Here is a 26,371-nt window from a genome sequence, read left to right as displayed (position 1 = left end):
CTTCTTTTCAAAGGAAAAGAAAACAAGACTCTTATGATACATGAAAGGGGTTTATATTGTATTAAGTTGGCAAAAAGTTGCGGTTGGAAAAGAGATTGGGTTAATAACAAATACAGAATCAAATTTGCTTTGGAGATTATGTATAATAAAATCTATGTTTCCTAAATCTATATTGTCCATATTCTTCACAGAAACAGTTTTAATTTAATTTAAATAATAAAATTCAGGTAATAAAAAAGGCAAAACTGATAGAAATTATGATATGTAGTGAGTAAAAGATGTTATATAAAAATTAATTACAAACAACAGATATAGTGGAAACTGAAAACATAATAAATACATTTTTTTATCTAAACAGCATCCTATTGAATGCTATTTATTCCATAAATAAAGGCTTCCTTTATATAGGGCAATAAGGCAAATATCCTCATCCATATCTTCCAAGATAATAAATTAAATATATGTATAATTAAAATATTTTTATAAATTTAAAAGCATAGTTTTTGCAAAATTATATAACAAAACAAAGTATTGAAAACTAGGTATTTAATCTAAAATTTGAAGTTATTGTTGTTAGAAAGAACTGATTCAGGTAACATTTTAGTGGTTAAGTTTATCTTTTCAGTAGGCCTAAACTAAACTTCTACAAGAAAAAATCTGCAACTTCAAAATGTTGATTTTTGTCTTAATCAATTATAATTGATCATATTTGGTTAGGGCAAGAAATTATGCCTTCAAGAACAGGAATTAAAGAACCATTAAATGGGCCTTTTACATAAAGTGATCACATTTTGAAAGGACATTTTGCCCTATGTCTAAGTTTTATGTAATTTTTCTTAACTTAGAGATTACAAATAATTTTTAAAGGTCATTCTCATTCAGAGAAAGGTAGGTCAGAAGTTTCAAGAAATATCTTCTGGGCATTGGATCTACACAAGAAATTACACCTTATTTCTAAATTTTGGTAAATCTTTTTGTTTAATTAGTCTTATGACATTTTTTTGCTGAAACATGGATCTCCTCGTATAGTCCAGAATGGAAAATAAAAAACTTATTGACTAGCTAAACTTAACTACTATGCTATGAGAATTAGGAGAGTCAGAAAAATATTTTCTCATATTCTTTCCTACAGGGTAAACTTCGATCAAACACTTAAGAAATAATTATATATATATATATATATATATACTTTCCTTTATTTTTATATTTTGGTTACTTAGAATTTCATTACTGACATCACTAGTAATTTTAATTTTCTATCATGTTCCCTGAAAATTATTGCAAATTACAGTAAAAATGAAATATTTAATAGATAAAAACAGCTTTAGAATTGTGTGAAAGAAACCTGATCACTACATCTAGTTGCATATAATCCAAAGAAGAGTCTTGCGTGTAAATTGTAAACTGCATTTGAAGCAACTAAAAATGTCAAAATAGAGCAAAGTAAAAAAAAAAAAAAACAAAACTATATATATACACATATGTAACCATTTTATATGTATTTGGTTGAAATTTACCCTGTAGGAAAGACTATTTTATGATCATTGACATAGTGACAAGCTTCATGAATAAAAATTCTAGGGAGATCTCACTGTAGAGGTGCTCTTAACATTTTGTGAGTTTTATCTTCTGGAGCTCTATCAAGATTCCCAAATAGGAGTAAATGGAAAGGGCCCATTTTTGAAATGCAGGAAGAACGTTATATTTTTTCTAAAAAGAAATGTCCCTCAGAAGTAAATTCACAACCAGAGCTTTCTTCTTGGAGTTTATCATTGTTTAGTTGGGTTTTGGTATGAGAAATGCCAAACATGTCTGTCTCTGATCCTTCACATGAAAAAAAAGAAATACCTAATTCTAGTCAGACCCCATATAAAGGTGGGGTAGAGGACAAGGGGAGAGTACCCAAATGTTACCTATTAATTCCTTTACACAGGTACATAAACTTATTAATTCTGAACATTAAAGGTAAAAAAAAAAGAACTATAAAGTGAGCAAGGATAAATGTTTAAAACAAGAGTACACACATCAACAATTTCAGTAAAGTGAATAATCTAGACTCTTCTTTCAAAATTAAGTATGTCACATTTAATTAAACACATTGTTTACTAGGTCCACTGAAACCTTATGAGGTCAAACTAAGATATAAGAGCAATAAAAGCAAGTATGAGGAACATAGACACAGTAAACCGGTTTCAATGGAGTTAATGATACAAACTGACATTGCAAAACTATTACCACTTGATCCTTGTTCCACAAAAAGCATGAGAGAAAAAGCATGTTAGAAATAGTAGTTTTTAAATATAATGGTCCAAGCTTCTATAATGTAAAATAATAAAACATAAAAGGGGAACAGAGCAGTGGGACAAGCGGTAAGGTGTCTGCCTTGCCCTCGCTACCCTAGGATGGACTGCGGCTCGATCCCCTGGCATCCCATATGGTCCCCCAAGCAAAAACCGATTTCCGAGAGCATAGCCAGGAGTAGTAACCCTTGAGCATCACTAGGGGTGGCCCCAAAACAAAACAAAACAAGCAAACAAAAAAACAAAATTAAGAGATCTTGCATGCAATGGCCTTTCCATTGCATTCTGTGCCTACAAAAATAAAATTTATCATCCCCACCACCACTTAGTAACTGAATTCCTAAAGGGAACAATTTTGAAATTTAACATTTATTGACTTTAGCAGTACCAAAACCCATCAAATAAAACTCCATGCCCAGTGAAATTATAAGCACTAGTTACACATCTTTTTTTCCACACGAAATTAAAATTTTAAAATGGATAAACAAAAACTTTTTGCAAACGTCCTGTTTCTTAAACACAAAATCTAACATTTTATAAAACTTTGTTTTCCTAACAATAAAGATAATCTTGGCTTTTCTTAAGATACTTAGCAATTGAGAAAATCTTCATGTTTTCTCTAGAATCATCAGTACCATAAAATCCTTAAATGCATCCTGCTAAGTGCTTTACTTGACTAGATAAGACTATTTATTAGACTCCCAGGAATGCTAGATCATAATCAATAATGGATAGTTTTGGTATAACATACTTTTCATAGTTACTGAAGAGGAATATTTTAGAAAAAAAATAGTCAGAAGCATGCTATTCACTAGAAATGGAAAAGTACCTTCAGTCCTAGGGACATAAATAGCCATTTTGTTTGAAACAGGCCTGGTTGGAGTTTAATGGTGGGTCCAAATGCTTATACTTTTATTCAAGGAGGTAAATTAAAAATACAAATTGGAGAAAGAGTTTCCAAAGCAGGCCAATATTAGCTGTTTACATAAGCTCTCTTGTCACACTCTCACAGGCTGACTTCTGGAATGGTTTCCCCCCAAACAGATGTCCTAATTGAATTTGCACTTTTCAAAACCAGATAATATGACACATGAAGATAAGCAAGTTTCGGTCTTGAAACAAAACATAAGACTAGATCTTAGTCAAATTAGGAGTGGATTCGAATTCTTCAAATACATATTTTGAACACTTAGTCTGATAAGTGATCATTTCTAGAATAAGAATTCAGAAGTTCCCAAACTTAATTGGCCTAACCCTTTTTTAGAAAAAAAAATCACTTAGCATCTCCATGAAAATCTACATTCCTTAAGTGGACAAACTGAAAGCAACCCCCCTAAAACTACTGCCCCTCCCCTGAATACTCCTAATACACTCCAGGGACACATTTTAGAAAATCATGGGCTCGATCATTGAATCATCTGAAAACCAACAAAAATATATAGTAAGAAACATAAATATTCAGTTGTCAATATTGGTTAGGTCTGGAGATTTGACAACAGATGTGCTCAAATGATCACCCATATGAATAACCCTCATCTAAGCTCCTTGACCACTTTTTGTCCAGTCCTCGTCTTGTTTTTCTTATTAATTTAATCCAAAAATTACCATCAATATAGCAGAAGTTAGAAATAGAAAACAGGATGTCTAAGTGAGTCTGGATTTGCAGCTTGTGTTGTTTTTAATTCCCAATAAAATTAAGCATCACTTATAAAGACATATTTCTGGATGTTGCTTTCAATGAGAACATCACTAATGTTAATGCCAAGGCAATATTCTGCCAAAGAATCCACCCAATCTTCCCAGTGTTCCTACAGTCCATCCCTATCTACTCTAAAACTTGAATCAATCAAAATTAAAGTCAAAAGTCTTAACACACTAACCATTTTCAAGGGCTAATATCCAGAGGTTATAATATTGAGTAGTATAGATAAAAATATTTTTATCATCATTATATGTTCCTCTAGTTATCTGCTTTCAGTGTAATAATAGAATACATGAATAAAAACTTGCCCAAATTTTACTTATTTCGTCCACTTTTAACAATGATAATCTTTCATTAGGGAAACCAAACAGTGTCCTGCCCTTTCTCATATTATTATTTTTCATATTCTTCTCCAATTTAGAATTCTCACCCTCTCTACCCATTTCTCAAAGACCATATGAGGACCTGTGTCTCCTCAAAAATCTTTCCTAGCCCATGTGCATTGCCTTTTCTATTTCAAAAATTGTATGTTCACAAGTACAAAAGTGTATATTGACTCCAAATTCCTACTCCTTTGTTTTGACATAGCAGCATGCTGCTTCATATTAAAGTGGTAAAATTGATTTTTCTATCAATGTTATTTTTAGGAAAATGCTGTCAATTCACCATTCAAAGGTCACATTGTCCAACATTTTGTCAGTTGACTGTATAGATTTCCTGCTGGTCATTGAGTCGTTCTTGGATTCCATAGTCAACCTAAAAGACCCTTATTACGGATATGAACTGACTATATCACTGCTCCCAATACTAAAAACCAGGCAAAAACTTTGCAAAAATTTTTCATTTATTTATTAAGTCATCATAATTTATAAAATTGGTCATAATAGGAACCAGAGCAGTGGCACAGGGGATAAGGTGTCTGTTTTGCGCATGCTAGGACGGACCACAGTTCAATCCCTCAGTGTCCCACATGGTCCTCCAAGCCAGGAGCGATATTTGAGTGCATAGCCAGGAATACACCCTGAGCATCACTGGGTGTGGCTAAAAACAAACAAAAAATGGTCATAATAGTTTCACAAAGGTATGATATGTTAATATTTTATTTTGCTGATAAAGTCACATTTCACCTTTACTCTTGAACCTTTTGAATTTTATTTTTCATGTTTGCAGTGGTTCTTACTTTTCCTAGAGAGGGTTGTTCTTACCAGAAATCTTTCACACCAAGTCATAAGTGACTGGTATCTTTCTTATGAGTGTAAAAGTTGTGCCAAGTAAGATGAAAGTTAGACTCATTAATAGCAACAACAAAAATATTCTTTCCTTCCTTTCCCCTCTTCATATGCTTGCATGTGCACATACCCCCCATACATTTCTATTAATAAGTAGAAATTAACAAGTGATGAATAAAACATCTCTGAGTTTAAACCACCTTAAACCCATTAATACTACTACCAATATATCAATAATAGTGGTAAAGTAATATTAGAAAATGATTCCCAGGCATAAATCAATTATTTTCTGGGTCAGATTTACTTAGTGTAGTAAGAGCAATACAGAGTAACCATGGAGTGTCACATAACATGATGAAGGAAATATTTGAGTTCTCAATGAGAAACTTGGGGGGGAAATATAAAGGAAGCTGAAGTCAGTTTTGACTTGCTTGCATTTTAAGGTATAGATTCAGTAAAGAAGACAGAAATAGGTGAAGGGGATTGATTGTTGGCCTTGTTACCTTGGGCCTCACGTACTCCAGTGATACCTTGTGGCATTGCTCCTCTCTGCATAAGCACATTAAAATGGAAAAAGTTTACATATGCAAACAAGTTCTTATCTAATAGAGATAGGAACACACAAATTTTATACTGTAGTGGGGTCTTACACCATGAACACTTGGCATAGTGACTTGGCTTAGACTTCAGTAGTCTGACATTGACCATCCACCCCTGAATCATGGATACCATCTGCAGAAACAATCATGGCTTTCTACACCATCACCAGAAATAAAAATTCTACCAAGGAAGACCCTACCGTAATGGCACCGACTTACCCCAAAGAGGGTCCTACGACACCCTGAAGTCGTGGTAACAGCAACAAACAGCTTTTTAGTACAGAATTCTCTGCATTACTACCTAACAGTGAGATGAATTCAGAAGATGCTACATGTCACCTAGACTTGGACATAGGATCTGTACAGAAACCAGGATCTATAACTACAGAAACCTGACAGCAACAAGTGTGATGGTGAAGAGCTTTTATTGGGACCACCAAAAATAAATATGGGGTTGGACAACCTAGTATGCTGAGAGTCTGGAGTTGGTCTTATGCCAGAATACTTCATGGATAAGGTCTCCCTGTTTATAGGCCAAAGGTTTTTTCTTTCCATTTCTCTCATATTTTGCTGTGCTTATACAAACTACAACTGCCACACACACACACACACACACACACACACACACACACACACACACACATCATTTTTGGTGTGTGTTTGTATCTTCTAGCTTAAAAAAAAGCTTACTAAATCTTCAGCTATTGTAATAATGGCTTTATTGGAGATGCAATAACTTTCACAATGCTAATGAACTTTACTTTCTTTTTTTCCATATTACTATTATTTTATTTTTAATCTTTTTATATTTTTCTATTTTCTTTCTATTTTTAATAATTTTGCTTTCTGTCATCCTGAAACAAATGTATTATGATCAGTTATGTAAAAAAGGTGATACATTTTCTTTAAATTATTAATTAAAAATAAATAAAAGAAAAAAGAAATCTCTAGAGTTTGGTCTTGATGCAAAGATGATTTTTCATTTAGATATAACCATATATCAGAAAATAACTACCCTAAGCAAAGAAAAAGAGCATTCATACATTTATCCTACCAAACACTATAGCCTACCTGCCTTAAACATATTTGGGTCATATCAAACTCAAAAGTACTTGTTTTCACCTAATAATCAAGACTGGGTGACTAGAATTGCAGTACACTGCCCAGAATTGGAAAAAAAATAACTGGCTTCCTTGGAAAAAGGAACAAAATTCAGCAGTGAAAGCACAATTTCTAATGGATGAATATTGGTTTCATAGTACCATAATCTTTAAAAACATTAATCCAGTCCATTGTAAACTAGATTATCCATTTATGGGAATAATTATGAGAATAACAAATTAGTTCTAAGGCAATCACAGATCATAAATAGTAACCAGTCAAAGTGTGTCATTAAAGAGCATTAGAGCTGCTCTGAACTTTCAAAACAATTCCCTGTTAAATTTGCAATTTGTTTTTATCTATGTCTGTCCATCCATGCCCTTAACATGAGATTTGAACTAACTTTTACTCTTTATTTTTGACTAATTTTTATTGTTTTAAGTTCATCTTTACTGAGAATAATTTATGCATTAAACATTATTTTTAAAAGTCCTTTTGTTAATTCTAATGACCTCTGAAGTGCGTTATCGTATAGCCTACCTCCAATTTAAATAGGAGAAAAATGGTTAAATAACTTCCTCAATGGTAGACAGTCAGGGATTATCAAAGTGAAATGCAGGTTAATCATCTGTTCCCTGAGTCTGTTTTACTCATCACAGTCCTATGCTGATACAAATTGAAAGAAGCACCATTCAAGAGACAAGACTGAAAGGCTTCAAAGTATAAAAGAGGGCTATGTGGTAGTATAGCAGTAGGATGTTTACTTTGCACATGGCTGATCTGAGTTCTATCCCTTGCATCCTTGTATGGTCCCTTGAGCAGTGATTCCTGAATGCAATGCAGAGCTAGGAGTGACCACTGAGCATCACAAGTATGGTTCAAAACAAATAAACAAAAAGCATTAAAAAAAAAACCTCTAAAATCTTTTACATTAAATTTTATAACCAAATTGTCAGTCAAGTAATTTTGAGATCATTCATTTTAAGGTATTTTTAAACATTAGGCTAAGACTTTCTTTTTCTCTTTACTTTTTTTCTTTCTTGTTTTTGGGCCACACCAGGTGACACTCTGGAGTTATTCCTGGTTATGCACTCAGAAATCACTCCTGGCTTGGGGGACAATATGGGACGCCAGGGGATCAAACCTAGGCTACCACATGCAAGGCAGACTCTTTACTGTTGTGGCATCGCTCTGGCACCCTCTTTTTCTCTTTTCTAATTGTGTGTGTGTGTGTGTGTGTGTGTGTGTGTGTGTGTGTGTGTGAATGACATCCCAAGAAGTGCTCAGGGGTTTCAAGGTGGAAGGGCCAATGCTAGAACCCAATGCCACCAGAGCTTACTGAGCCTGAGCCTGGCAGCCACCAAACTGTGCAGGGGTCACAGGTGGGGATCACAGGCAATGATCGAGATCAAACTCAGGGTCCCATGCATGTGACATGCAGCTCCCTTTCCTCCCCCCCAGCTTCAGCCCATGGGTTAAGACTTTCTTCAGATTTACAGATCAAATAGATTTACAGATCAAATTAAAATTTCTCATTTTTAATCATTGTTTTCAGTTTTCTTTATAACAACTGCCTTGAGGAAGATGAGAAGGATGAGATTTCATTGTAGTACTTTTAACATTTATGAAAACAAGTGTGTTTTGTAATTTTTAACTCCCACTAGTCAAAGCATTTATTTCATATTTCGAATTAGTTGCTCCTGAGACACATCTGAAATGAGAGGTTTTGCATATAACAGTTCTGCATTGTCCAAGCATGAGCATAGACATTTGGCACAAATATTAGCAGAGCCTCAATTCCTACTAATGTCCATGTATATGGTGTTTATCTTCTTTTAGCTAAGGTGATGGAGACTTCATTTATGTCTTTTGAGGCCATCATTTCTTATCCAGATGAATTTTAGCTCCTAAGTGAGACAGATTTAAATTCAACTCTCCTGAATGCTTAGGTACAAGCCCAAGTCAGTCATGGTGACCTTCTTATTTGCCCTTTTACAGATGGATTAGAAGTACCACATTCATAGAAGCCAGATATCATTTTTCAACAACATTTTGGATGCTAAATTCATATGCAAATGAGAATTCTTCACTGCTACCCAGACTGCATGAATATTGGAGTTCTTTTCTTTTTTCTTTTCTCTCTTGCTTGTTTACTTACCTGGTTTAGGTGCTGTGATTTACAGATTTATTATATTATTATATTATTAAAACTCTCCCTGAAATTTAATACACAATTTAAATGTGTATTGTGTACATGTGTGTGTCAGGGAGAATGCCATACAGACTAGAATTCTGGGTTTTAAAACTCTCATTAATAGAACCACTAAGAAATTATTTGTAAAGTGTCATTTTCTAGTGGGTATTATTTTGTGTTACATATCTATATATACTTGTGTTATTTGTTTTATATATTATGTACTATATCTATATGTTTTTATCAATGACTAAGGCATTCTGGGGTTTCTCATAACTGCATAATTTGCCTCTACCTATTTGGAAAATTGGTCTGTTTTAAAAGCTGATAGAAAAGCTGACAAAGTCATTCCATTAAATAAATTACCTTTTGTCTATGATGATGTGGTCTGCTTAGAAACCACTCAATTGATGTCTGAGATCCTTCTGAAAAGCTCTGCCCTGGTGAAGTTTATATACATTTCTCACATATGATGTCTGCTCACTGCTGGATTAGCCTCATGAATGGTTACCTGTCCTGATAAGAGTCTGATATCCTTTGGAGATGAAAGGATTCTGAGAGTGAGAGGATGACAATACCTCATACACAGAAGTTAAGGCTGGAGGAACAATTTTCCCCTATCCAACAGGTACCTCCCGCTTCAAGATTCAGCCCAAACTGTAATGAGAGAATCATTTCATTAGCTGAAGACCTATATAATAACCAATGACTATTTTTCACTCCAAAGAAAGAAAAAGGCTAACTAGACTAGAAGCGACACAGTCATGGAGGGCCTTTAGTATTTTGGTAGTAATGATGGTAGAACAACTATTAACTTAGTACTGTGGTGTCTGAACTAAAATAAACATTTGAAAACATCCTGGGTTTAAAGTTTAATATATATACTTATATAATAATATAATATAAAATATAACATGTTGTTAGGGTCCAGAAATCAAAGGACAAGACCACACAAATTGGAGTAAAGTTTAAACTTTATTCCGCTACCCAACAGCTCCTAACTGACTGGTCAGGGTTCTCTCCCATGAGGGATGAAAGAACCCCGCCCATGGTCTCGAATGGAATTATATAGGATAAGGATATAGGGAGGTTCTGGCTTTCTGATGATCCTTAAAATAATTCCCTATTGTCTAGGGGTACCTTCCTACTGCTCCCTAGTCCTTTCCTGATAGGCTACCTGGTATGACCAGGTAGATTGAGGTGGGGTCTATGGGAATAGACTTCTGAAGTCCCAGCATTTAGCTCACACCATGTGGTCCTTACAAAATGGTGTTTCTCCCTGCTCAGAACCTAAGAAGAAGCCTGCCATGTGGCTTTTACAAAATGGCGTTCCTCCTTATTCAGAATTCAGGTCCCAACAGTATATAATGTATTATATGAGCATATAAATATATAATAAATATATGAAATTATATTTATTATATATTTAAATATATATCTTTAAATGTATTTGTATATAAAGAGATAGTACAGTGAGTAAGGTGATTACTTTTCGTGCACCAACCCAAATTTGATTCTGGGAACTCTATGAAGTTCTTATCAGTGTAAGATCTGAGTGCAGTGCAAGAAATAAGCCCTGAGTACTGCCAGGTATCCCCAAACAAACAAAAAATGGAAACAACTTCAAACATCTGTTTTAGAAATGATAATAATAATATTATAAAATAATTAGGGGCGGGAGTAGTGGTGCAGCAGTAAACATTTGCCTTGTATGCATCTGACCTAGGATGGACTGCTGTTTGATCCCCCAGAACCCCATAAGGTCCCCAAGCTAGGAGCTATTTCTGAGCACATAGCCAGGAGTAACCCCTGAGTGCCAACAGGTGTGGCCCCAAAACCTAATAATAATAATAATAATAACAACAACAACAACAACAACAACAACAACGAATAAGGATGAAAATCAGCATTTCACCCACATAAATGTAATGAGAAGATAGCCCTGAGGATCATGATTGAGAGTCTTTGGGCTCAGCATCCTAGCTGGGTACAAAGACTCAAACAGCCACCACAGTACCAGGCAAATCTGAAGCTAAAACTGCTATTGAAAATGGGATCTAAAAGATCTTTTTAAACATCTACCTTTTATATATTTGCCAATTTTCTTACTTAAATAGGGATGACCTGGGTAACCAATAATGCTGACATTAGATGTGTGCATTAATTATAAGCTCAACTATATTCATACTGTTAATGTGAATGATGCTTATTTTCCTATATTCCATACTCTGATTAAATTTCAGCATTACTAATCTTTTAAATTATTGCTATGTTTTGTCCTTTTGTGGGTGTTGAGTGACACCCAGCTGCACTCCTGGATCTGTGCTCAGTGATCACTTCTGGGAGAAATCAATGAACCACATGAGTTGCTGCAAATGGAGTTAAAGTTGGCCATAGCCCAACAGTCTGCCCTATCTCTTTGACCCCGATTATTACTAATTATAAGAAAAAAAATTCTTTAGATATATTCCCCATTTATATTATTGAACTTTGTGATGTTACTAATATAAAATTTGCTAACCTCTTCCTAGTTTAATTTTTTATATTACATCTGTTTTCTATTTTATTATTTATTTTTAATAACTGATATCTATATATGTTATATATTATCTATACTAGCCTTTCCTTTGATAAATATTTACAAATAAATATCTCTTTGCTTGATAAATAATATTTCAATTTATCTTAAGTTCTATTAGATGCAGAGTTTATTTTAAATATATAGTATGATTGAATGGATTTTTAATTTTAAGATGAGAAACCATTTAAAATGAAAAAATTTATTTTATGAATGAGCAAACATTTTATATTTTTAGGGGGGTGGGCCACACCCAGGGGTGCTCAGGGTTACTCCTGGTTATGCACTCAGATATCACTCCTACAGTTTCAGGGATGGAAGGGATCAAACTCCCACCACTGTGCTATTGTTCCAACCCTTCTTTTTACATTACATATATTCAAAACAATATACATATTTATTTTTTATCTTCATCTAGTTCTTTCATGTTGTTATTTTTTACATTATACTATTTTATTCATAATTAATTTTGTATAATTACATACAGAAGACATACATTTATAAAAATATTCAATAAAGAATACATTAAATTCTTTAACATCATGAAATATTTACAACTCCATCTTGCTTATCCCATAAAAGAAATTGTAGTATATGACTCAATGGAATATATTTATATATTATGTATATATTATGTAAAGTAATTTAACATAATTGAGAGTATTATTTGGTGATATTATAATAGTAACTAATTATTGTGTTCTTCATGTGTATCAAGTATTATAAATAATTTACTATGAACATCATTTTAAATCTTTCTAATATTTCTTTAAGAATGTATTATTTTAGGGGCTGGAGAGATAGCATGGAGGTAAGGCATTTGCCTTGCATGCAGAAGGACGTTGGTTCGAATGCCAGCATCTCATATGATTCCCCGGGACTGCCAGGAGCAATTTCTGAGAGTAGAGCCAGGAGTAACCCCTGTGCACTGTGGGTGTGACTCAAACACCCCTCCCCCCAAAAAAGAAATTTATTATTTTCATTTTACAGAAGAAGAAAGTGAAGGGAATAATTACAACATTATTGTGATTCTGTTACTGATACTACTTAACAGAGGTGGAGGGAGGACAACATTGGTGGTGGGAACAATCCTGATTCAATATCACTATGTACCTAAAATATTACTGTGAAAGATTTTTAATCCACTTTGATTAAAATAAAAAAATTAATTCAGACCTAGAACTGGAAAAAAAGAATACTACAAAAATTAACTTAATAGACTTAGAGATAGTATTATTTTGACTTATAGCTAAATAATTTATTTTTATATTAAAAATATACATGCATATATTTGTTATCATTCAAAACCTTACTATATATTTAAAATAAAAATGCTTTGCTCCAAAATAAAAAAAATTTAAAAAACCTGAAGCTTATACCAATTATGACCAGGTCAAAATATACAACTTTTAGAGGCTGGGCTTAATAGTGAACATGTTTGTGTAGGGACCTCACATGCCTCCATACTTCTAGAAGCCCTGGCAGCCATGTACATATCTCCAGCCACTGCAGTGTCATTTCATTGACTCACTTTCACAAATCCTCACAGCCACATAGACAGCCACGCGACACCTCCATATGTTTCATTTGACATTCCAATAGTAATGCACCAAATAGATGTAAAATTATCACCGAAGCCAATTAAACTTAACAAAGCAGAATGCTTTCCTAGCAACAAGCAGCTTAGTTAGCCTTCATAATGATATAATGGCCGCATTGTGAGATATGACAATTTTTACAAGTGTTCTCTTAAAGCAGTTTTTTTATAATTCTATTACCATCTAGTTATAACAAGCAATATTAAGTAAATCATTTGTATCTGCCAAGGGGCAGGCTAGGCAGAGGGTGGGAAACTAGGGATAATGGTGGAGGGAATGTTTCACTGGTGGTGGGATTGGTGTTGAAACGTTGAATACCAGAAATACCTCTTTATGATCAGCAATTTTGTAAGCCATTGTGTTTAAGTAAAAGAATTATTTTTTAAGTAAACCTGTTTTACCATTATTGATATTTTGGTTTCTATCTATCAGTTCAACTGAGGTGATGTCAGTTTCAAAATTAGCTCATCTAGGAGTGTGAAGAGACATTACAATACATAAGGCACTTGCTTTGCATGCAGCTGACTCATGTTTTAGCCCTCACACATCATATGCTCCCTGAGATTGTCTAGGAGAGATCACTGGAGTGACCCCAAAAGAAACAAAAAATAACATACAGCATAAACATACTTTTAAGGTCATTATTTGTGGATAATTGTGGCGGCTGTCATCTATCTATATGAGAAGTATGTGTATTACATATGAGAATTAAAGGAAAAAATATTTAACCTTATTAAAAAAATCCATGCTTAAAAGAAAAGCCTCAAGGAACTGGATGAAAAGCATAGGAGGTAGTGTGCTTATTTGTACACAGCTGACTGGGTTTGAGCCTCAGCATCCCAGATGTTCTTCCAGGTCCACCAAGAGTGATCTTGAGCATAGAGCTAGGAGCAAACCCTAAATATCTCTTGATATAACTCCAAAACCAAATGAACACATTTCCAAATATAAGTAAACTCTTAAAATGCCATATATTATTACAGGTGTCTTCAGTACTTTCAGGGTAGCAATCTATGGAATTATATCATGATGTCACATATGCAACCTTTACAGAAACACCATAAAAACATATATTTGCCATTTGTAAATATCCAAGATGGCAGGAATATTATATATCTTTTTTTTTTTTTTTTTGGTTTTTGGGCCACACTCAGTGGTGCTCAAGGGTTACTCTTGGCTATCTGCTCTGAAATAGCTCCTGGCAGGCATGGGGGAACATATGGGATGCGGGATTCAAACCAACCACCTTAGGTCCTGGATCGGCTGCTTGCAAGGCAAATGCCACTGTGCTATCTCTACAGCCCCTATTATATATCTTTCATTGCTTAATAGTTTTCTGTAATATTTGTAACAATTTTTTATAAATTTGTGAATTTTCCTTAGATTACAAGTACAAATCTAACTCCTAAACATTTTTCTTCATGCATCCTGTGATACCATACAAGGTTCCAAAGATGGAAATCTGTTTTGGAGTCTTCTTGTTACTTGAAGTTTAGGCAACAATTTTCTCTGAACATCTGTCATCACTCACCAATGGCAAGAAGAAGGTTAATAATTTAATAATAGACTAAATTTTCATTAATAAGATTTCACAATACATAAAATACATGCCTGCCACATGCTGGTTGGAGACCTGGACCAAAGTACTACAAGTAGGTCATATGCCATTTTATGAAGTCTGTCAGCCTTGTGACAGGAGATACAGTATAAGATTAAGGAACATATTTGCATTTAGTTGAACCAATAAGGAACCACATATGATCACCTAAGTACCTCCAGAAGTGGCCCCTGAGCACAGAACCAGGAGTAAGCAAGCCCTGGGCACTGAATGCCAAGTGTGTGTCAAACTTAGCTCCCTGCAACCCTTCTCCATGTACAATAGAGTAGTAGTGTGTCCCTTCACAACTATTCATGGGTGGCTGAAAGTTTAACTCAGGTAGGTAACAACTGTGTTGCTGTGACAAACATAGAGGTATTAGAAATGTGAGAAAATAGGACTTAAAATCTTGTCTTGGAGTAAAATACATGCAATACTCCGGGTTTTTATTTGGTTTGTTTGTTTATTTTTGCTTGCTTGTTTATTTTGAGGCACACTTAGTGGTGCTCAGAGATTATTCTAGGCCTTGTGCTCAGAGAGATCACCTCTGGTGATTATCAAGGGACCATATGGGATACCAGGGATCAAGCTGGTTCAACCTTATGCAAGAGATATTCCTTACCTATTATACTAGCCCTCTAGTCCATCAATAATCTTGTTTTTATAAAGTATTTTTAAATTAAATATGCTCTTATTATTTGTGACTTTGGTACTAGTTAATTTATAAAAAGAAAAAAAAAAGGGTAGTGTTGTAGGAAAAAGAGATCACACTTTTATAAAGTCAAAGCCATACAAAAGAGAAGCATTCAAAACAGAAAGTACCAGTTCTGTGCTCTGATTTCACTTAGTTCTCAATGAGAAAAACTGGTCATGTAGTAAAAGAGGAGAAATGAAATTTCTTTGACAAATTTGATCAATTTGAGTATTCTTTGACCAATTTGACCAATTTGGTTGGCTGCTGGCTCTCTATTACCTCACTCTCACTCTTATTCTCTTATTCACTGTTTTCCTGATTTTCCTCAAAAGTTTCTTACCATCCTCTTTAGATCAGTTTGCAGTAGCACCTCAGTTTAAGAAATGGAATAGATACAGACATAACTGTTTTCACCAATAATTTTACTCTAGAAATTAGGCCTTCAAGTGGTGAGACAAAATGTTACATTGAACTCTAGAAAATGGTACTACAGATGTTACAGTGGCATTATCTACAATCCAACCAAATGGCTGCCAGCATCAGGCTATGGGCATAGCTCTCCTGCAGGTTCCCTCATGGTCACATAGGACAGACTTTGTATGGTTGTTTGATATATGAGCAATGATGCTATTTCTGTAACCATAGATATTTCTGCTGAACAAGATTCCAAGTAAGTTCTAAATGCCTCAAAGAAGATGGCACATGACGAGTAATTGCATCTCAGTGCATTTAGACATTATTAATGGCAATAGCCCATAAATATGCCTGTAGTTCTGAAAGAGAAGCTAATGAATATGGAAACTGAAAAGATGTCTCATTACTGTTAGTTCTCTTAGCAACTGGAATAATTTTACACAAATGAATTAGATAACTGACTTTTTAAAAAGTATCCAAGGGTACCAATGCTAATTCAGGAGATAGAAACCAATGATTGTCATGAAGAGATTGCAGATCCAATTATGAACCAATGCAGTATGAATGTCAAACAAGGCATACATTCTTGTAATCAACTTAAAAAAGACTCTTGTGAATTTTAAAAACATAAATAAGTAACTAAATAATGTTAGCACAGTGTAACACAGTTACCACTATTTGGATGCAAAATAATATGCATTTATTATCTCACTGTAGGTCAGAAATCCAAGAATATTTTTCTGGGGCCACTGCTTAATGGTTTCTCTACAATCATGTTGCTGGTCAAAGTTAGTCTCATTAGAAAGTTCTACTCATAAAGGATACATGTCCAATGCCACTTCAATTGTTAGAGAAATTAGATTGGAAACCTCAATTTCTAGTAACAGGGACATATCTCCCCAAGATGACAGCTTCTTCACCAAGGGAAGTAAGTCTTCATCAGAGAATTCAATAGAGACTGCCAACAGGACAGAGGTCACAACTTCTAATAATCTAATAATAAAGGTTATGTTACAGTTTTCCTACCAATTCCTACTGATGAGGGCCGGAGAACTGTAATCTGTAATGTCTTTCATTCTACAAGTATAAGGGCTTGAGGCATATCATTAAAAAAATCATGATAGAAGTGGTCTTCTACCACCATTCCTTTTGGGATCCATAGTTCGTAATCTCGGTTTATTTGCTTCCTTGATCACATCAGCCATACAATTGTAGTATTTATTTATCAACTCATTTATTATTTGTATTCCACCTCTAGAGTATAAATATATATATATATATATATATATATATATAATATATATATATATATATTTTGCCTCTATACTACCAGTGTAGTCTAAATATTATACAGAGGACTACACACACACACATACACACACATACATACACAGAGAGAAAAATGTATATAATCTTGTCTTTGAAAATAACTCATATATTTTATGTCAAGAATAATACTAAGTATAGCATTGATAAAATTTGACAGATATTTGTGGAATTAAAACGTTTGAAGAAATGAAGTCCATGAATGAAGGCAGATCTTCCTTTAGCTTCCTTCACTAATTGCTTACCATAGGACACTTAACGGAAAGCCTCTCTGTCGAATATGTCATTTGTCCATCTGACTCACTCTGGCAGGAAGCTAATTCCCATGTATCTCTTTCTTTCTTCCATATTGATTAGCATATTTTTTGTTTGTTTTTTGGGCCACACCCATTTGATGCTCAGGGGTTACTCCTGGCTAAGCTCTCAGAAATTGCCCCATATGGGATGCCGGGGATAGAACCGCAGTCCTTCTTTGGCTAGCGCTTGCAAGGCAGACGCCTTACCTCTAGCGCCACCTCAATGCCCCTTGAATAGCATATTTATGTAAACTTCTTAATCACTCTCACATTTGTTTTCATATTTTGAAGTATCTAGACTTTTACAGGAAAAAGGTGAGGTGTACAATTTTACTAATTTATAGGAATTTTTAAAAGGGAGAATGTACCAAACTGTGATGTTTGTCTGCATTGGTAAAAATCGGAGATTTTTGATTCATCATTAGTTGGGAGACAGAAAGAAAGCTACTTGCCTTGCATGTAGCCAACCAGAAATTTGATCTTTGGCATCCCATATGGACTCCAAAAGTTCTACCAGGAGAGATTCCTAAGTGCAGAGCCAGGAGTAAGCCTGAGCACCACTGAGGGTAACCCCTCAAAACAAAAAATAGAAGGGAGAATTGTGTATAAGCACACTATGCTCAATGAGGGAAAAACAAAAACAAAACTATTGGCTAAACAATGAAGTTTTTTTGTTGTTTTTGTTTTGGGGCCACACCTGGTGACGCTCAGGGGCTACTCCTGGCTATGTACTCAGAAATCACTCCTGCTTGGGGGACCATATGGGACGCCAGTGGATCGAACCTCAGTCAGTCATAGGCTAGCATGGGCAAGGCAGACATCTTTCAATGCTTGCTCCACCTCTCCAGCCCCAAAACAATGAAATTTTTTCACCACCTACAGAGAAGGTAACTTTAAGGTTCTATGGAAGACTTGAAACCAAACAATAGTTTCTGAAAAATACTCAGTAACAAGAACAAAAATTCTACAAATATTATTTACTCCATAAAAATAAAAACAAAAGAAATGTGCAAATTTGGAGCAGATCACTTTCAAATACATTAGTGTCAGAATAAATGGTGTTAATTGAGGAGTCTATTGTAATTGAATCACAGGTCAATTTTCCTTTCTGACTTATCCCCTGTCACCTCCCTCACATTCCTTTATTCTTATTTTGGGGGAAGGAAAATCACTTTTACCCAGTCTGTTTTCCTGGATCCTGGCCTAAGAAAATTAACAAGAATATTAATTTAAAGTCCTTTTTTAATATTCTGTTTTCTGAGTTATATCTTTTCCCTTTCAGAGTCATTTACCTATTTATTCTGTTAGTGTATTTAAATTGTAGAGCACTATAATTGTATCATTTTTCTCCCTAGAAGCCTTGCTAATTTAGGTTTGCTTTGTATTGTTTTGACTTAGAGTAAATATCTTATTTGCTTAAATACTTTGCTTAGGAGTTTGGGGGAGATAGATAAAAGTAGGGCTTTTTCAATTCACCTCTCTCTTTTCAATTTCTACTTTGTTCTCAGTTTTCACATTCATCTTTTCCATGCAGTTTAGTGCCAGAGGAAGAGACCTATATTTATTGTTGATAGGTCAGCAATTCTTAGACTGTAGCTTAAGCAGGTTCATTTTAACAGGTACTGAGCTGATTATGAAGTTTGAATTTCAAAAGTGTATTAAAATATCTCCTTCATTGATGCTTTTTCCAATTATTTGGTTGTAGTTTTGAGTCATGTCTTCTTAGTCTTTACATGTCATTATTATAATCTTAGGGAAAAACAGTGCTCTGTGGTTTCTTTTGAATCCAGTCTTCTGACTTTACTTTGAATTTTAATTGGGATAGTCATATCAGGTTGACCTTAAGGACATAATGGGATTTCAATTATTCTATGACCCCTAACTCAATGCTGGCTATTTGGGAAAACTATGATCTCTTTTTCTCTCTCTGTGAGTGTGTGTGTGTGTGTGTGTGTGTGTGTGTGTGTGTGTGTGTGTGTGTGTGTGTGTGTTTGGCCATACCCAGCAGTGCTCTGAGCTTATCCCTGATTCTGCATTCAATACATTTTTCAGGTAGTACCAAGTATTCAGAACTGGAATGGTCCTGTAGATATTTATAATACTGAAGTAAAACGCCAACCTTTTTATGCTTCCAATTATTCTCTACACTCACCACAATCACTTATTATACTTAAACATCCTTATTGGGGATGGTAGAGAATTGTGTATACCCAGATTGGATGGAACTCTCAGTAAAAAAACAGAGATGCTCAAAACAAAAACTTCAAAAGTTGTCATATTCATAAATGAACAAATAAATGACTATTTTTTATAATAAAAGAGTAATAAGAGATAGGATTGGAGTGATGTGGCAGCAGTAGGGCATTTGCCTTACACACCGCTGACCCAAGAGGGACCTCAGTTCGATCCTCAGCATCCCATATGGTCCCCCAAGCCAGGAGCGATTTCTGAGAATGTAGCCAGAAGTTACCTCTGAGCATCACTGGTCAGGAACTCCCCCCCAAAAAAAAAAAGTAATGAGAAAAAAAGAAAATTTTAATTTTAAAAAATATACTTTGCCAAGTTAAAAATTGTATTCCATAAATTCTGTTCTGTATAAAATCAATGAATTTCAAATGAATAAAAAAATAATATTACAAGAAATCTAGGCATCAGAGAGTTGGCGCTAGAGGTAAGGTGTCTGCCTTGCAAGTGGTAGCTTGGGACTGACCACGGTTCGATCCCCCGGCATCCCATATGGTCCCCCCAAGCCAAAAGCGATTTTTGAGCGCATAGCCAGGAGTAACCCCTGAGCATCAAACGGGTGTGGCCCAAAATCCACAAAAAAAAAGAAAGAAAGAAAGAAAGAAAGAAAGAAAGAAAGAAAGAAAGAAAGAAAGAAAGAAAGAAGGAAGGAAGGAAGGAAGGAAGGAAGGAAGGAAGGAAGGAAGGAAGGAAGGAAGGAAGGAAGGAAGGAAGGAAGGAAGGAAGAAGGAAGGAAGGAAGGAAGGAAGGAAGGAAGGAAGGAAGAAAGAAAGAAAGAAAGAAAGAAAGAAAGAAAGAAAGAAAGAAAGAAAGAAAGAAAGAAAGAAAGAAAGAAAGAAAGAAAGAAAGAAAGAAAGAAAGAAATCTAATTAATTTAACTTGAGAGACAAGAAGACCAGTATTTTTTGTTTGTTTTTATTTTGGGTTCACATCTGACAGTGCTCAAGGCTTTCTCTTGGCTCAGATATGGTTCCTGGTTGTGCTTAGGGGACCATATGAGGTATTGAGGAACAAATTTGAGTGAGCCATAAATAAGGTAAGCACCCTGCTTTCTGTATTATCTCGAACCAAAAGAAAACAGCATTTAAGAAATAAAGAATATAGATGATTACTCTATAAAATTTTCAAAAATGAAGGAAGCAGATTATAAGTTCCAACAAGTACTGAAGGAAACTTAAAATAAAATTACCCAGATATGCTGTAAAATATAAATATTAAGAATAGAATATTCTAAAATTTGAGTATTGACACAAGGGAAAAGGCAGAAATAAAAACTAATTGCTTGTATATAAAAAAGAATAAGCATGTCAGCATCTGATTTATCACCAGCAATTTCTTTCACATCGTTGAGGAAAAGTCACTTTCAAACTAGAATTCCTTCCAGACAACCTATGAATCAATTCTGATCTCAAAATGAAGACATTTTTATATATGAAAAGATTCAGAAAATTATTACTCTCTAATTTCTTTATTGGGAAGCTGTTTAAATGCACACTTCGATTAAAGAAAGAGAAACAATAAGAGTCAAAATAAAAGTAACGACGGAAAAGGAGTCAATACAAGGGCCAGAGCATTTGCTTTACACTCAGTCAAACCCATAGGGTACTGTGAGTCCCTCAGGAGTAATCTCTGAATGCAGAATCAGAAATAAGCCTGGGCACCAATGGATACATACCCCTCCGTCCCAAAAAAGCAGAGAGTACATTCTAGAATAAAAATAGCTCTATTATTTTGACCTCCAGCCAAGAGGGGAGTTCTAAAGAGTATTGTTGAAATGTTGGGAAAATGTAAAACAGTCAAAGGCCGACTATGATCAAATTTTTTAAATAGAAGGGGTAAAAAGAAAAAAACAAAAATTTGAAAAAAGAAACAAAGTCATAGTACTTTTATGCTGTAGTGAATATGTTTTCTTAATAAAATAAAACCATGTTATTGATTTTAAAGTTCTAGCATGACCCTCTGAACAACGCAAAGAAAACTAATTAAGATAACAAGAAAGAACACCAAGACTAAATTTTTAAGCATCAAGATGAGATAAGGGAGAGGGAATGGTGCTTTATTTTTGCCAAATGAACAATCTAAATATCTAATACACATATAAGGATAAAAAGAAATAATTGTTTAGGGTGAGCCAGAGATGTTACAGTAAGTTTGCCTTGTAGGTTGCTTGCCTGGGTTCAATCCTGGACTCCTTATGGTCTCCTCACCCAAACCAGGAGTGATCCCAAAGCACAGAGGCAGGAAGAATAAGTCCTGTATACTGCTGAGTGTGCTCCCATAAAACAAAAAGTAAATAAACATTTTATTAATATATAAAAATAAACAATATAAAAATAAAAGTATTGATACAAAATTATAGAGTTGATGGGATCTCAGATTATTCCAATGAATAAAATCTTCATTTGGAAGTCAATAGTTAATATCTAAAGTTCATATAACAATTTCAAAAATCTGCATATTTTTTAAACTATGGTAGAACTTCAGAAGAGCAAAAGCAGAAATACTTGAAAGATTTTGTTTTTGTAAAATATACTTTTGGACATACCAATATGTTCCAGGATACTGTTGATTTTAGATCTTAATGTACTTGTTTCAATCTGTAAATATATCAGTTTCATAAGGTTGTGAATGGGTAAGAATAGGAAGAAAAACAGACACAAAATAGAAAGGATAGAAAAGCAAAATAAACAAAGTAACTTAATTATTTTTAACCAAGAATTAATTTTTATAATGCACTTAACTGTGAAAAATTGACTAAAGAATCTACTGCTTCTAGTAGTTTAGGTTTTTAAGCAGAAAACATATCAATACAATGAATATACATTCACTACATCCTATGAATTAGGAACAAAATCAGTTTTTACTAGAAATATAGACTTAAGACCTGAGCTCAAATTCACTTGTTAACTATTATAAAGATGATAAATTCATATGTAACTAAAAATAGAGTAACTTTTGCCATAGAAAGCTGCAAAATACTTATATAAATTTACAACAGGAATATTCAGACATATTAAAAAGGCAGACATAAAGTTCAGTTGTTTTGGAAATATCCATGTCTGAATCAACCTGAAAACCAATATATGGGTTAAAGAAGCCATAAGTCATTATCAAACAATTGCAGTTTATATATATACTATATATTTTTAAAGTTTTACAAAATAATTGTATTAAATTAGTTACCAATTCATGATATAATGCTAATTAGATAATCATATACAAAATATCATTCTTTTACATCAATTGATATAATAATCCTAGGTGTCTAAAGAGAATGCACACAGGATTTGGTATAAAATATAGATTTCAAAGAAAGAAAATTTTATTATTAAATTGTATTTTTATTTTAATACTTTAATTTTCAAATATTTTGATAATCAACTCTAGTTAAGCTATTTGAAGATTTTTTCAACAACAATCAAAAAGAAGAAGATTTGAGATCAGAGAAATGTTTTTAAAGACAGCTTTTAAAATCACAATCTTGAAAAGAAAGGCCAAAGCTAATTTATCAGCATAAGGAAAAAGGAAAATCTAGCAAATTTAGCTTGATGATTTTCTTTCACAGTATTGTTCCTAATTTGCTTTATCAAAGAATAGAGAAATAAAGCTTCAGCAAATGTTCATTAGATGGATATTATAGACCATTAATTGAATTGAGAAGCTACTTATCCACAACTCCCTACTACTAATGGCTATTGAAGAAGATTGTAAAAAAAATAAATAAATAAAGGTCCAATATCAAGAAAGAAAACTCTAAAAAGCTTTATTTGAGGAAAGGTTTAGATTTAGAAAAAAACTTTACCTCCTAATTCAAAAAACCTTTAAAAAGGCAGACATGTCTTATTTGTATTTTAATATTTATTTTTTATTTTAATACCTATTTTATTTATATAACTATACTTATAAATAGCACATTTATAAGTATAGTTATATATTTATATATACATATAAATATATTTATATATACATTCATTACATATATAATATATTTATATTTACATATATCATAAATATATAAATATATTTACATAATATGCATATTATAATTCTATGATATTTACATATGTATTGTGATTAATTTATAATATAATATAAATATATGCATTGTATATAAATATATTTTATACTTATAAATAGTTTTATATGTAACTTTATAACTAAATAGTTATTTTATTAATATTGATTATTAATCATTTTAATGTATACATTAATATTAATAATTAAGTCATGGGCTGGTGAGACAGCACCATGGTGGTATGGTTCTTGCTTTGCATGAGGACAATCTATCCCCAACACCACATATGGTCTTCTGGAACTATTCAGGAATGACCTCTGAATCTATGTACAAGCCCTGAACAACATAGATTGTGCCTCCACCAAAATAATAAATTGAAAATAAAAGAAGGGGAGGGTAAGGAGGAGGAAGAGGAAGAGGTGACAGAAGAGGAGAAGAAGGAAGAGAAAGAAGAGAAAAATATGAACAATGTAAAATATGAATTTAAGTGATATATTTTAAATTGTATTTTAGATTTTACAGCACTTTTTAACATGAAAAACTACTTATACTTACGATGTGAATGCAGATTTAACTAGAATTGTTTGTTAAGACAGTTATAAATACCGCCTATCAATAAAAATCATAAATGCCAAGGACACTCAAACAGATTGATGAGGCCATCAGTGTTAATCTATTAGGGATTCTTAAAATAAGTCTATTAAGCTCTCCACATCTATTTTTTCACTCGCATTACAATGAAATTATAAATAATAAAAATTCTACAATGAGACTACCATTTCAAAAATATACCACATAATTACTTCATACAATTATGCAATTACTGTATAATGATGATCACAAAACTCCTTAAAATGTCATTGTTTAATTGCTATGGAAAATATCTTTCCATATCTTTTCAGAGAAGATCATATGTCCTTACAGCAATAATTTGAGTTCTTAGATTCCAAAGAAAACTTGGGATAAAATTAAACAACACATTTAAATAAGTCTATTGTAAGATTAAACTTTTTTTCTTCAAAAGCTCAAAATAAATTAAAAAAAAACAATTAGATTTTAGAATCATCATGACCTCTTTGTTATGATTAAGAAATGAAACTTAATATCTCCATGCATTATTTTTAAACCGTGATATGGAAACATGAATACCTGTTAATAATTAACTAGTTGAATAAAAATTATTTTAAAATAATTATAACAACTTGATCATTTAGCTTATTCATTTAGCTTAATGATTAATTTTAAATTAAAACACGTTTCTAAGGTAAATGATTTTTGTTTGGGGGACACACCTGGCAAGTGTTCAGGGGTTTCTCTTTGCTCTGCACTCAGTAATAACTCCTAGTGGCTGGGGGAATCTCTGGAGTGCTAGGAATCAAACCCAGGAAGGCTGTGTTGTGTGCAAGGCAAACACCTACCTACCATACTTTCACTCCAGCTTCCTCTAAAGTGAACAATTCCTAACTAAAATATTTTGAAACCTATTTTAAATTCTAAAAAGAAATTGACATGAAAAGATCACAAATTATATAACCCACAGAAAAATTCAAGGCATTTTTTTAAAAATCAATTTTTTTTTTACATTTTATTTTAGGCACTGTGATTTTTCAACTCTGTTAAAGGTAGTAAACCCATAAAATGATGATTTTATGTATAAAATATTTCAGAACACACCTTATACCTGAGTGTCTTCTTCCCTCCACCATTGTCCTATCCCCCACATGTCCTATTCTTTGCAAAATGTGAATGTGATTTGGGGGGGGGGGGAATGTGAGACTTCTCATTTTATACCAAACACAGAGTAGACAATCAGGAAAAAACAATAAGTTTGTGAGACATTTTAAAAAGTGATAAGAATTGTGACCACATAGAAATTACTGAGAACACGTTTACACTCACATATTTTATTTACACGTGTAATTATATGCACACTTTAATATTTACAAGCATATGGTAATAAAATATTATTTTAAAGAGGTACAGTACACAAATTTGCCTTCTAAATATTAATGAAACATTTCTAAGGAAGTTTCATTCCTACTGAACAATTTAATTTGAATAAGTAAAATGTTTTTAAAATAGATTGATTTTGGGGTGGGAGAGATAGCATGGAGGTAAGGTGTTTGCCCTGCAAACATAAAATAATCAAAAAAATTTAAAAAACAAAAGATTAATTTTTATATTTTACCATTCTACCCACACAATTTTCTATTGCAAAAGCAAACTTTGACATCAAATGAACTAAATTAAATGTAAATGCTTTTAAATTTTCAGACTAAATCAATAGTACAGCAGGTAGGGTCTTGCCTTGAATGAAACAGACCTGGGCAGGATTTCCAGCACCCCAGATGGTCCCATAGTCTCCTAGGAGTAATCCTTGGTGGAGAGCCAGAACTAAGTCCTGAACAACAACAAAGTAACTCCAAAACAAAATATTTTTGACATTTAAATCATACTCCCAGGGACGTAAAAATAAAAACCACA

This window comes from Suncus etruscus, chromosome 12 (genome assembly GCF_024139225.1).
Source record: "Suncus etruscus isolate mSunEtr1 chromosome 12, mSunEtr1.pri.cur, whole genome shotgun sequence".
Lineage (NCBI taxonomy): Eukaryota > Metazoa > Chordata > Mammalia > Eulipotyphla > Soricidae > Suncus > Suncus etruscus.
The sequence above is the reverse complement of the archived record's forward strand: the minus strand, read 5'-3'. Positions refer to the sequence as shown.